The sequence below is a fragment of the Talpa occidentalis genome, unplaced genomic scaffold (genome assembly GCF_014898055.3).
Source record: "Talpa occidentalis isolate TD23 unplaced genomic scaffold, MPIMG_talOcc4v2.1 talOcc4.2, whole genome shotgun sequence".
Classification (NCBI taxonomy): domain Eukaryota; kingdom Metazoa; phylum Chordata; class Mammalia; order Eulipotyphla; family Talpidae; genus Talpa; species Talpa occidentalis.
The window spans coordinates 120,714,335-120,727,717 of NW_023602073.1; the positions used below are offsets into that span (position 1 = coordinate 120,714,335).

Genomic DNA, 13,383 nt, shown 5'->3' on the forward strand with positions numbered 1-13,383 from the left:
CAAACTCTTTGAAGCATTGACTTAAAAGTTCTTTTGTTTTGTATTAAGAGGTATACATTTCTAGTTTTGGACTTCAGAAAATGGGTGATCACCCCAAACTGAACCATTACTGAACCGTTACTTCTTTCCACTTGGAAAACTAAAAGGTAAAAGAAAGTTAATATTCCCATATTTGATTGGTGGAGGCATCATCCTTTTTGCCATCAGCCTCGTAGGAGACTTTTGAGTGGACTTCCTCAGGTAGAGGGGCTGCTTTTGCCCTAAGCTTTATTTCACTCTTGTTCATGTGTGTTTCTTTGAAGGACACGTGCCTGAACATCTTTAGATTCTCTCAAGTTATCTTTATAATCCACTGACTTACAATCCATATGGATACCACACAGTCTTGGAAGGAAGTGGTGGAGCTAAAATTATTCTGGCAAACATTTGGAAAAATCACTCTTGCTTCAGTGACCACTTGTCTCCAACTCCTGAGGCAAACCAGCTTTATGATAGTGGTCTAGAAATTAAATTAAGGAGAAAAATGTATATTGTCATTGCCTTATACATATTGCTGCATCATTTAAAAATACCTTTCAATATATTCATGAATCTTAATTGTTTGCTTTGTTTCTGTTTTTTACCTTTTTACTTCAGTGTGAGTTATCCAAGCTTGGAGACAACTCTGCACGGATGGCCTGCTTGAAATTAAACATATCACGCTTCTCAAATACCATATTTTTCTTATTTCAGTTTCTGGTACAATTAGTGGTCTCTCAAATACCAAGATTAAAATATAGCAACCTGCTTTCCACATTCTCTCATCATCCCTCTATCTATATCCCATCTGTTGGCAAGTCGAGTTGCCACTGTTCCTCATCTCTCCATTATCTGTACCTGGTTGTCCTTTTATCGTTAATACCTTGCCTAATAGGACTCCTTTCAGGCTTCAGTTACCTGCACAGTGCTAATAGCTTTCATCATGTCTTCATCTTCACTTTTCCCCTATTTGAAATCACATACAGTAAGACATCTTAGAGGCTTTATCAAATAAACAGAGCAGATAAAACCATAAAAATCACTTTTAACAAAAATTCTCAGTAACATGAACCATGACTCCATGGTGGATGCACGTTCATGACTATTCTTCTTGCCTTATCTCCATCAGTTTCCAAGTTTTAATCCAGCCCTGCCCTCACCCCTAACCCTTCGCACCTTATCCCTGCTTCCCAGTAAGTGGGGCTACCACAAGGGGACTTGGTGGGTGTCTGTGTCACTCCTTCCTTGGTCTTTGAAAAACAAATAAACAAGTGAACTAAATTAAAACTTCAGTTGCTTTTGACTTTTAACCTGAGATAAATTGTGAGTATTAAAGTGATTGTCAAATTTCTATAACAAACTATGTACCCCCAGAAGATGGGACTCTCCTCTCAAGAAGAATACCTAGTTCTAAGATGCTTGCAACCTTTCCTGCAACACAACTTGGATGGTTCAGGTATATTCCAAAACTGTCTCTTCAACTGTGGTGCTAGGACTTACTCACTTTCATCTCCAAACAGTCCTTGCACCTGTATCCTACAGGTGACCCCATCTTCCCATGTCTGGACCCGCTGCTCTTCCCTGGGACACCCCTTCTACTTGTGCCATTGCCTCTTATGTAACTACCAGATTTTCATTGAGACCCTAAGATCTATTCCCAACCCTAACTCTTTTGGGAATTATTTCCTCATCATTCCAACTTTTTTCTGCAATCTGATACTTTCTCTCCGCTAAACTTTATAACAAATTCTGGAAATTGTCTTTCCTTGTTTCATGTTAAGTATTTCTTTATTAGACTATAAACTCCTTCAAGGTAAAAACTATGCTTCATTTACTTTTCCTTTACATTTTCTAAACTTTGATAGTTTCAGTAAATATTGTTCACTTAAATTCTTGCTTAGAGTACTATACTATTGTTTTTTTGTGATTTTTATATTCATGGAGTTTTTGCTTTATACAAATTTATAAGAATATCCATGTATGTGCACATATTTCTGTCCATGCTTATTTCAGAACATTTGGATACACACACACACACACACACAGAGAACAAAATAAAAATCTATTATTTTATTACATAATTAAGCTAACATCTTGATGTATTTTTCTAAGTTTTATCTTTATCTTTTTCAAATACATTATTTTTTCCTTACTTTATTAGTATTATGTTTTGATTATTTTCCATCATTAAGAATTCTTTGAAAAAGCCATTTTAATGGTGCATTAATATTCCATGTTGTAAATGATCTTTCATTCACTTTTGTTGAAGTAAATTTAAATTGATTCTAGTTTTTCCTCATTACAAAATGTAAATGCAGCAAACATTGTACGCAAAAATTTGCTCTACTTCATGATAATTTGCCTATAATTTATTTCTAGATCCAACATTAGGAGATAAACAGAATATGTTTTGAAATTCTTTCAGGGATTTTTTACTACTCAGTATGTCACTACAGAATCTGGTGGTTCTTGTCTGCCAGACCCTTGCAGCATTGGATTTCAAATTAAAAAAGAATCATGGGGGCCTCCTTGGTGGCACAAGGGTTAAGCACACCACTGTGAAGCTATCTGCAGCCTGTGAATCACGAGTTCCCTGAGTTCGATTCCTGGCCAGCCAGGGAGCAATCCACATGGCACAGCAGACCTCTCCTGTCTTGCCCACTGCTCCCCTCAGCAGTGTATTTCAGTCAATCTGCCTGTTCTGTTTCCCTCTCTGTCTCTAGTGAATCCTCTCATGCCCTTCTCCCCCACCTCTGGCCTGTACCCTAGTTCTTGTACGCATGAATAAATAAATCTTTAAAAAAATAAATTAAAAAAATAAGAAAGATTCATGGCTGGTTTCACATTCCTGGTGTAGGCAGGATTGTCCCAAAACATTCTCTTAAAGTCTTCTAATTCTTCTTTCAATTTGCTTTTTTCAGTTCATCTAGCTGGAGTTCTGCCGCTTAACTTCCCTTTGGCAATTCTGAATATAAGAACGTCAGCACTTCTGAATGTGTCTTACTAAAGTAGTTTCAAGTCAAGTGGGAGACTGAATCTATAATTGATACACTGACTGGGCTGATAGTGAGGACTTTCTGCTGCAGCTGACAGAGATTAGAGTTATGAGATATAGGTTATTTTCATAGAAAAGTATGACTCATTTTATTTTGATTAGAAATGGCACAATTATTTTTTACTCGTTATGCATTCAGTTTTAATAAAAGAGCCTGATTTAAGAATATTATTAGAGGGCCTCCCCTGGTGGTGCAGCGGTTGAGCGCTGGGCTGCAAAGCTGCCCGCAGCCTCTGCAGCACCGGTTCGATCCCTGGCCACCGGGTGAGGGTCCCACATGGCGGGCAGACCTCTCCTGCCACCCGCTGCTCCCCTCAGCAGTGTATTTCGTCACTCTGCCTGTTCTGTTCCCTGCTCTGGCTCTGTGAATTCTCTCACCCTCCCGCGTTTCTGACTGTACTCAGTGCTTGTATAAAAATAAATAAATAAATCTTAAAAAAAAAAAATTATGAGATACCATTTTTATAAAGTGGTAGTTTTTGCTTTGGGCTCTGTCCTGCTGTTATTCTTGATTGAAATTGGTACTTACGGATGGGGGAGAAGTGTGAGAATGGTTTTGTGTCATGATCTCCAAGCTGTCTCACCCACTGTGAGTACAGGACACACACCAGTGGTGGTTATTAAATAAGCCTGCGTCTTCATGTTAAGACTCTGTAGCTGTGATTTTCTTCAATCTGTTGCCAACTTTTCTCTGACAGAAACAGTAAGATGGGGAAAATACCACACTTTCTCATGAAAGGGGGATCTTCTTGCCTATTCAATTATCTGATGACTAAACATGTTAGTAATTAACTTCCAGTGTTATTTTACCTTAGGAAATATGTTCAGCTAGAATTCTTTCAAGGAGAAATAATGTATGTAATATCCCACTTTAAGTTGTTTATATTTTAATGTACTCAAGTCTAAGACATCCCCCTTCATATGAAAAGTTGATGCCACTGAATCAAATATGCAATTTGAGAGTTTTATGCAGGTATAGGGATTTATCCATTGTAATGCATCAGCATTGTGTTTGCAAGGTGTGGAGAGTTGTGTTTGAAGCTCAGTCAGTGAGTACCAAGTGATCAGCCAAGGACACAGGAAAACAATAGCAAAATAATGACTTGTCTGGAAATAGAGGCTGAGATTTTGATAGATTAGTCAGTTCTACCCCACAAGTTTCAGAGACCCTGATCACATAGTCATAGAGTATTTTAGTATGCTTTCTTTTCATAATTAGCCCTTTGATCTATTTGGCAATTCTTTATGTGGCTGGGATGGAGAGAAAGGGATAGATGCTGACAGAGAGGACATTTATTTATCAATGAAACCCAAAGTAAGGATGCTAATAAAATACTTCAATACATATGTTCAAGACCTGGAGTTGGGAGAATGAAATAACATTGTGTTTTTTTTCTGTGGAATCATATATAACTGCTATTTACAAATGATAATTTTGTGGTGAAAGAAAACACGCTTTTCTTTTTGGATTTAAATCAGCCAACTCTACTGTTACTTAAGATTTCAAAAACAATTAAAAATTTGCAAAGGATGCTTTATATTAAGATTACAACACTGATAAGAATATAACAGAAGTTTAATTTTTACACAACCTGAAGATAATCATGCTCCATCTTGGATAATAAAAATGTAACTCCTTGCATTTACCTGGATTTATAGTTTCATACTGGAGGGTGCATTCCTGCCCAACACAGTGTTGTCTTCTGAGTTACCTGAGAAGATTCCTCCCCATCCTCTTGAATGGAAATTGAGAGACTCTCTCAGTCCAAACAATAAATGCTAATGTATAATCAGCAAAGTATTGCAGTAAATCCCCTGTGTTTTATCAGATTTGGGATCTCTAGAGTGCTAACTTCCATGAAGCAGGAAGATTTCACATACAACTTAAGCAAAATGTATATTTCCACAATATGAATTTATTGGAGGGAGTCCACATTGTAATAATATAAGCATACCATTCCGTGGCAGCAAAAGGGGAAAGGTAAAGAATATCCTGGCGACTTTCCTGAAGTCTGGCACACTGAGTGGTCAGGACTAGTCCTGAGAGCAGCTGGTATTCATTCATCTATAGGGAGGGAAGTTGCTACTTCCTGGTTGTTCTAATACATGGTAAAGGCTTCAGGACCAAAGATGTGGTGTTCATAAGTATGTCCAGTTCCTCAAATTTGGAGCCTGTGTTTATGCTACTTTCAGAGCCATCTTACCAGGACTATCTGTTAATTTTTATTTAGGCCTGTTCTCTCCACCCAATTTTTTAAAACATCTGTTGTAACTCTTTAGCATGCTGTTTATCAATGTCTGCATAAATAAGTGCTTTTTAGTTTTTTTTTTAAGGATATGTCTATGCATACAAGAACTGGGGTGTAGGCCAGAGTGAGAGGATTCACCAGAGAGAATGGGGAGCAGAACAGGCAGATCTACTGAAATGCATTGTTGAGGGGAGCAGTGGGCAAGACTGGAGAAGTCTGCTGCACCATGTGGGTTGCTCCCTGGCCAGCTGGGGATAGAACTCATGCTGCAGTGCCTGGTGATAGCTTGAGAGCTCTGTGTCTTTAATCCCTGCACCACCAGGGAGGCCCAACAAGTGCTTTTTAATTGAAAACTTAAGTTACTTTATTTTAGTTGCCTCTGCTTTCCATCAATCAGTCATGACAAATGTCAATACATATAACATCCTGATCAGTCAAAATCATTACACTATCAATAGATCTGAAAACATGATGTGAGACCCGCTCTCCCCACAGCACATGCCCACCCATAATTTAAAGGAAATGATTTTTTAATACTGCAGAAGCCTATGCAAGTTTCTGTCATTTGCATTGGGAAGGCTTTCTTTCATGCAGCCTTTAAAGGAGAGTACTAGGCAACCCCCACTACACTTGGACATCCCAGAGGACACCCTCAGACAAAACTGAGAAAGGGCAAAGCTAGCACATTTCCATAATGGGTACTGAATTTCACAAAAGGAGAGTGACAGGGCAGGTTTATTTGGATTCACAGTGTCACAAGGTCTTGTTGAGTCAAATATTAATGTACATAGGATGGGGGAAATGGATTTTTTTAATAGAAATATCAAAAATGAGATGTATTTGCCTTTGGGTAGAACACATTGACAGCCCTTAAGAGAAATACATGTTGACATATTTGTATTCATGACAGACACTTTAAACAAAAGCTATCATTTAGCCAAAGATCTTAAAACAGACATGTATAGTATGCAATGCAAGTTTAAGACCATTTATTTTCAAATTGAACTTAAAACTATATTTGAGCACATATTGAATTCAGGATTTTACCATTTGGAAAGGCAAAATCATTTATAAGTATACCCATATCTCAAAAATTTTGCATTCTAGAAAAATTTTACAATTCTGCAATTCTACCTTTAATGGGAGTTAATGTATTATTTTAATCACTTTTTAAATGAGCCATCATGGTAAATCCATGTTTCTTTAAACACTTACTAAAATTAGCACATTATTTTCTGAGGAATCATCAGAACATTTAACTGAGAAAATTTAAATCTATGATTTATATGTATTTTGTTTAGAGATTGCTCATCAAATAGAAAGTTTTGCTAAGTGCTTATTTTGACATACAGTGTGATATGTCTTTGAAGACTGACTTGTTTCCTGAAACAAGAATTGACTGTTCATTTTTTAGCCATTATTTTTTTTCTATTTTCTCTGACACTAATCTCCTAAGTGTTATTTACACTGCTTGTAGAAAATGTGAATCATTATTGTTTCCTGCATATCAGAACAATTTCTTTTGGTGAACTTTTGCTTCTACACAGTTCTTTGCTTCTAACTAAGTGCCTTTATGGTATGTTTACCTGGAGAGCATGCGATTATAATGCAATGTTTGAAGTTAAGAGGATGGAGGTGGACTGTTCTCCTGTGGGTATACAATCCCAGTTTAATCTATTGTCTGTGTACCAGGGTCAAGATCCTTTGTTTTCACTCTATTTGGATTCATTTACATATGGCCCATTACTATGAGACAGGCACAGAAAAGAACATTCCAATTAACTGGTAATTAAATACTTTCCTGGCTGTCTCCTTTCAGTTTGGCAGAAAACACTAGTTAGAATGTTTTGGTAAAAAGACTTTGTTTCCCTTATGAAAGTAATTGGATGACTTGCCTGGATCTGTCTGTCCACTACAGATGAGACTAAGTACATGAGATCACAACTAGAGTTCCATTCTTTTCAGTTCCAGAAAATGCAAAGGATGCTGCTGGTGGGAATTGGAGCAGACCTTTAGAACTAGGACTAAAACAGGGATCTTAAACGAGAAGATGGGTAGGGTATGTATACAAACAAATAGCTAATATGATATTCTGAAAGATAAATATGAACTCTACAAATACTATTATATCACCTAGAAAGTATATCCTCAAAGTACATCCTCCTCAAAGACATATTTAGGAAAACACAGTGTGGTTAGCATGGCAAAACAAATCAATCTTAAAACATTTAAGCACATCTGAAGGAAACTAATATTGATGCTACCCAAGGAACCAGCAGTATCTACTGCCATAGTAACCTCTACTTGTTATACCTAAGCACACTTTCAGAGGGTGATATTACATTAGTTGTATACCTATGAGGCATGATAAAAAAACCCTATTATCATAATTCTAGACTGTTAGAATTTCATGTCATCTAAATAAAATATAACTGAAATAAACTGAAAGCGCACTCCAAGATCCTTAGAGCCTTGCTTTGTCTCTTTTTGGTAAAGTCATGACTGACTTTTTTATTATTATTGTTTTAGTTCAGAATTTCTACAATAATTATATTTTGTATTTACACTCAAAGCATCATAAAAGAGAATACAATATTTTTGATTCTAGTATGGCTTTAGGGACAGTTATGTTGTGAAGTGCTTCGGTTTAGCACTGTACATACTTTGCCATGTAGTGCTTTAGTAATTGAAACGGAGTGCTTCAAGGAGAAAGGTAAATACTGGATGGTGTTAATTATATGTGGACTATAGAGAAACCAAAACAAAGGGTCAGACAATGACAAACTTTAAAACCAACCCTTGAAAGCTGACAGATCTGAGGCATACAGAGGGAGAGGGGGGTGAGTGAAAACAGGGTAGGGAGAAAGCAGGAGGGACTGTGGAGGAGGAACAAGGGTGCCTCTGTGGTGAGTGCCATAGTGACTACACCTAAGGGGGAAATCTTATACTTCCAAAACACTAAGCCAATGACTTCAATAGGAAAAGAAAGAAAGTGCAAGAAAGGGAGAAAGGAAAACAAAATCTAAAAGATTTAATTATGAATGGGTGAGCTACACATGCAATTTTGGCCTAAATTCACACCGAGGACTCTTCTAATACATTTGCTATGTTTAGGAACTCTACACAGTCTTGTTCGTGACACATGACCAAAGTTGCGGATTTAAAACTCGCAGAAAAGTTCTTTTCTCACATTTTTAACTTTAAATTGTACTGAATGCACCAGAAATTGTGCTAATTTATGTTGTTTTCAAATCTGACATCTATGTTATAATAGCATTATCTTAACACACAATTTTTATATTTCATCAAAATCAATGAAAGGATTTGAATAATATGTGGTTATCATTCAAATTCTCCAATTTTTCTGTCTTGAATAGCTGGAATAACATTTAGGGAAGTGTATATTTGCTAGAAATACATGAACAACTCACTGACATATACTTGATACATATAAATACATTTACTCATCTGCAGAGTTCCTATAGTGCTAATGTGTGTACTATCTATTGTGCTTATTGCCAATGAGGGGCAGGTAGAGACTTTGCTTTGACCTCATTTTGCAGTTGTTTTCACTTAGAGTCAAATTTAAGGAAACCCACCTGTTCCATCCCAGAGGTATGTCCAAATCCAACCTCTACCAAAGAAAAAATATTTGAGTATATGGTTGGCAGAGGTTTGGAGAGATGCTGAATTCCACTAAAGCCTTAAAAGGCTGTTTCCATTAGCTGAAGCATGCAGGCAAATTAATTCTTTGCATCAAACATAAAGTGATCCACTCAAGGAAAGAAACGAATGGATGCAGGTAACTTAGCAAAAGCCTTTAGGTGGTTGAAATTCGATTAATTTTCTTTAGGACATCTTGGCTGTACTCTCACTAATTGCAAGGCACTTCTTATTTCATTGTCTTCAGTAAATAGCCTTGTGACCAGCATTATTATTTTGTATTCTATAGTGTTACTGCAGCCAAATAACTGCCCATTAAACCACATAATAAAATCTCCTCCATGTTCATTTCCATGTGTGTAAGATAGGGGTTGATGTTTAATAGGGTAGCCCTGTGTCAAAGAGTCGTGCTTAACCATTAGCCTTAGCTGGGATAACATAGTAGTGATTAACCATTAGCCTTCTTATTAAATGTTTTTCTATATATTCAGATAAAGACATTATGCTCAAAGAAGATATAGTTTAAATAGTAGATGTCAGAATCTATGCTGTTCAACAAACATTTTTTTAGCTGTGTTCTGGAATGCGTATGTGTATACACACACAGAGAGACATGTTCAGACTGCTAGGAGTAAAAGATGAATCATGTATAGTCTCCCTCAGAATTCAATACATGACACAGGAATCTCTGGATATCTCAAGTAAAAGTTTATTTAACAAGGAAGTCACTGTTTAAAATCTGATTGGAATAGCTGGAGGAATGCAAGTTAGGGGAGCATTGTGTCTGGTTTCTTTGTTACACTATTGTATAATCCATTTAGAAGTCAAGAAACTACTGTCTCCATCCTCTTGCTACTGCTGTCTCACTAGCCAAGAGGCACCTAGAAAGTGGAAGGTAGGGTCCAGACACAGCTGTAAATAATCTCTTCTCTAGAGTTTGCTTAGCAGCTGTCACTGCATTAGGAAGGTAACTGCTATCTCCATTTAGTCCTTTAAATCTTACTCAAGGGCCTCTCACCGACACACCTCTCTTATTCAGAATTCTAATGGTAACATTCACATGTTTTACCCTTCCATTTCTTGCCATATTTGATGGGACATGAAGTGGGACGGAAATAGATGCTGGGCCCCAGCATCAGTAGGTCATATAGAACATATAACCTCTGCACTCAAAGAACTCACAGCTTAGTAGTAGAGACAGATGAAGAGACACTTTCAAGGTCATATGTACTGACAGGCTGTAAGGACAGGAATGGGCACAGTGCAGGTTTTCTGATCCCATGAAGACCGGGTAGAGGAGGAGTCAGAGTCCTCAGTGGGTTTTTTGCAGGTCTTTTATTGGGATTCACCAGGCATATGGCAGGCGGGTACTGGGGGGCCGGGAGGCTGGCAGTCCTCCTAGCCCCCAGCAAATCCTCACTCTATCTGGGCTCTCCGGCGTTCTCTGCTTCTGCTGCTACTTCTCTGCTTCTCTCTCGGCTTCTTTTTCGGCTTCTGCTGCTTCTTGGCTTCTCTTCGGCTGCTGCTGGCGTCCCCGTGACGCCGCCCTTAAAAGCCCAGTCTCAGCCTAGGTGAAGCCCATCTACCAATGCCCACACCCTACTCCAGGTGCCCGCCATCAGGCATGCATTCAGGACCGCAAGGATCCATCATCTCTCTGATGGCGGGAGGGCAGAAAAGCCTGACATTTTCTTTACCCTACACGGGCTTAAGGTACTATGTTAGTGATGGCAAAAGGTGAGACTTCATGGGAAAACAGGGGTAAAGAGTGAAAGAATGTTCAAAAAGCACCTCCTTAACATGAATAGTAAGGAGCTAGGAAGAAGAGTTCTTAGGAAAAGGGAGGAGTGGCCATGCTAGCAATAGGGGAGAGAACAAATTCAACAAGCTCTAAAATAGCACATGAACGTGAACAGACACGAAGGGGATGGAGAGAAGTGACCTAGTGCTAAGCAGAGGAGAGAGGTAATGGGTGTTGGCTTTTACTGTGATCAAATTGGCATCATGTGGAGGGTGAATATGAAAATATGAGACTATACAGTGGTGAGGAATAAGTATTACAGAATTTAGTGTGTAATTGGACAGGAGAGGATCAGACTTCTGGTTTCCAATTTCGTATGTAAGAAGCTTGAAAGTCACCTTGCCACTCTGTCCTCACAATATGTAAAACCTGAGCAGATGGAATAATTAACCACCCTTCTATTCGTAGGAGAGGCGAAGACATAGGATAAACTTTTATCACCAGAATTGGAAAGATAGATAAATACTGAGAGTGTTAGCTTTCTGAAACAGATATTTAGGAATGCAAATTGCCTCAACTGTAATTGATGAATTGATGGAGGTTCATTGAAGACAAAACATGAGTGTTAAAAAGTCTGGTGGTTGTCCAGTCATCTTTCACATATTTGTGAGCTTTACCTCCAGGAGTTTGGCTAGGTTCTTACAGTAAGTATTCGATATCCTTTTGCATTTTCATTAGAAAGGGAAAAAGAATCATTCTGTAGCATGTTAGAGCACCTTGTTCTTAATAAGATATCCATCCCCTCAGGAAACAATTATTGATGTGGAAATCTAGGGAATACCCAGCTCTAGCCCTCTATATGGGAGAAGGCAAATACTGAACACCAGGCTACTTTGAACCGTCCTGCCTCATGTAAGGGGAGAAAAACAAACTCAGAAAACATATGGGTTAATAGACCAGAGGCATGAGCTCAGTAAAAGACTGAGACCTAATCATAGGATGTTTTTTATCCCCCAAACCGCCACATCACTTAAGGCCAATTTATAGCAGTTCCTTTTATTTGGTCCATCATGTCCAGCTATCAGGACAAATTATAAGGCATGATTAAAAAAAGGGGCAGCTTCTCTCAGAACACACACACACACACACACACACACACACACAATTTGAGAGACAAGAGTAAGCATCAGAACCAGACATGGCTGGATTGTTGGCATTATCAAACTAGGAGATTTTAAACAACTGTGATTAATATGCTAGGGGGTATAATGGATAAAGTAGACAGCATGCAAAAACAGATGCACAATAAACAGACAGAAATCCTTAAAAAAGAATCTAAAAGAAATGCTGGCGATCAAAAACACTGTAAAAGAAACGAACATTGGACCCGATGGGCTTATTAGTAAACTGCCTATAGAAAGATTCTCTAAATTTGAGAAACCTCCAAAACCGAAAGGTAAAGAAAACAAAAGACACGATCAAAACACAAACAGAGCATGGTGTCCAAGGACTGTGGGACGACGCCAAAAGGTAAACCATACACAAAATGTAATACCACAAGAAGAAAGCATGGATGGAAATGAGTGTTTTCTCTCGCAGGGGAAGGGGTAATCAAGGATTAGTCCTTGTTTCGGACTTGGAGATCTGAGAGGATAGAGGTGCCATTAAATCAGAATTTCAATCTAGATCTATTTTATATTTGTTTCTCTTTCACCCTGTCTCAACTATGATTTGGTATTCGTCAAGTCATTCTGTAACCAAAGATGTGTCTCAAAAATGCCCTGACATCGTGGGTAAGTTATGTTTGTGTGAACACATTCATCCTTGTAGGGGGCAGGACAGACCACAGAGCAGGTTTTCTATGATCCAGCAGACTGGTAAAGGAGGAGTCAGAGTCCTCAGTGGTTTTTGCAGGTCTTTCATTGGGATTACCCGGTACACAGCAGGCAGGGGTACTGCGGGGCCGGGAGGCTGGCAGGCCTCCCAGCCTCCAGCAAGTCTTCACTCTATCTGGGCTCTCCGGCATTTTCTGCTTCTCTCTCGGCTTCTGCTGCTGCTTTCTCGGCTTCTCTTTCGGCTTCTGCTGGCGTCCTCGTGACGCCGCCCTTAAAAGCCCAGTGTCAGCCCAGGTGAATCCCATCTACCTATGCCGACACCCAATTCCAGGTGCCCGCCATTAGGCATGCATTCAGGACTGCAGGGTTCCGTCATTTATCCTGATGGAGTGAAGGCAGAAAAGCCTGACATTTTTCCTTATGCTACAATCCTTCAGGATAGAAGCATGGGTTCCATGTCATTCTCAAAGTTTAAAAGCTTGGAGTTAAGACTTTTGGCACAACAATCTGAGAGCTGGTGTTCATTCAATTTTGTTTGAGAGATCAAATGCTCAGTCAAGAGCATATTTTAAAAGCATAGTGAGTGGTTCTGCTTTAGTTAGTGCAGTTAAAAATTCTTAAAGATCGTCCATGAAACATTAAGCTGTTGTATAAATCATAACAGAATTATTTCCAAATGTTTTGTCGAACTCAGGAGAATATGAGACATGTCCCTGGAGTCAATCACACAGACTATTGAAAAGAGACAGGAGAATAAATAAAGCTTGGGTGGTTCTGGAGACAAGCATTGACTGCAGGACCTAGAGCTTTAGAGTAGGCAGG

The 13,383-nt window shown here is 38.6% G+C and overlaps 1 protein-coding gene and 1 long non-coding RNA gene across 9 annotated transcripts in view; one reads left to right on the forward strand and one right to left on the reverse strand.

Annotated features, from left to right (window-relative positions):
• Positions 1-13,383, forward strand: part of CLVS2 (clavesin 2) — a 68,804-nt gene that overhangs the window by 33,779 nt on the left and 21,642 nt on the right. The window lies entirely within an intron of this gene.
• LOC129146235 (uncharacterized) overlaps positions 97-13,383 on the reverse strand; it is a 29,333-nt gene continuing 16,046 nt past the window's right edge. The window contains exon 3 of the long non-coding RNA XR_008552770.1: positions 97-499. This is a non-coding gene — a long non-coding RNA (uncharacterized LOC129146235). The remainder of the gene's footprint in view (positions 500-13,383) is intronic.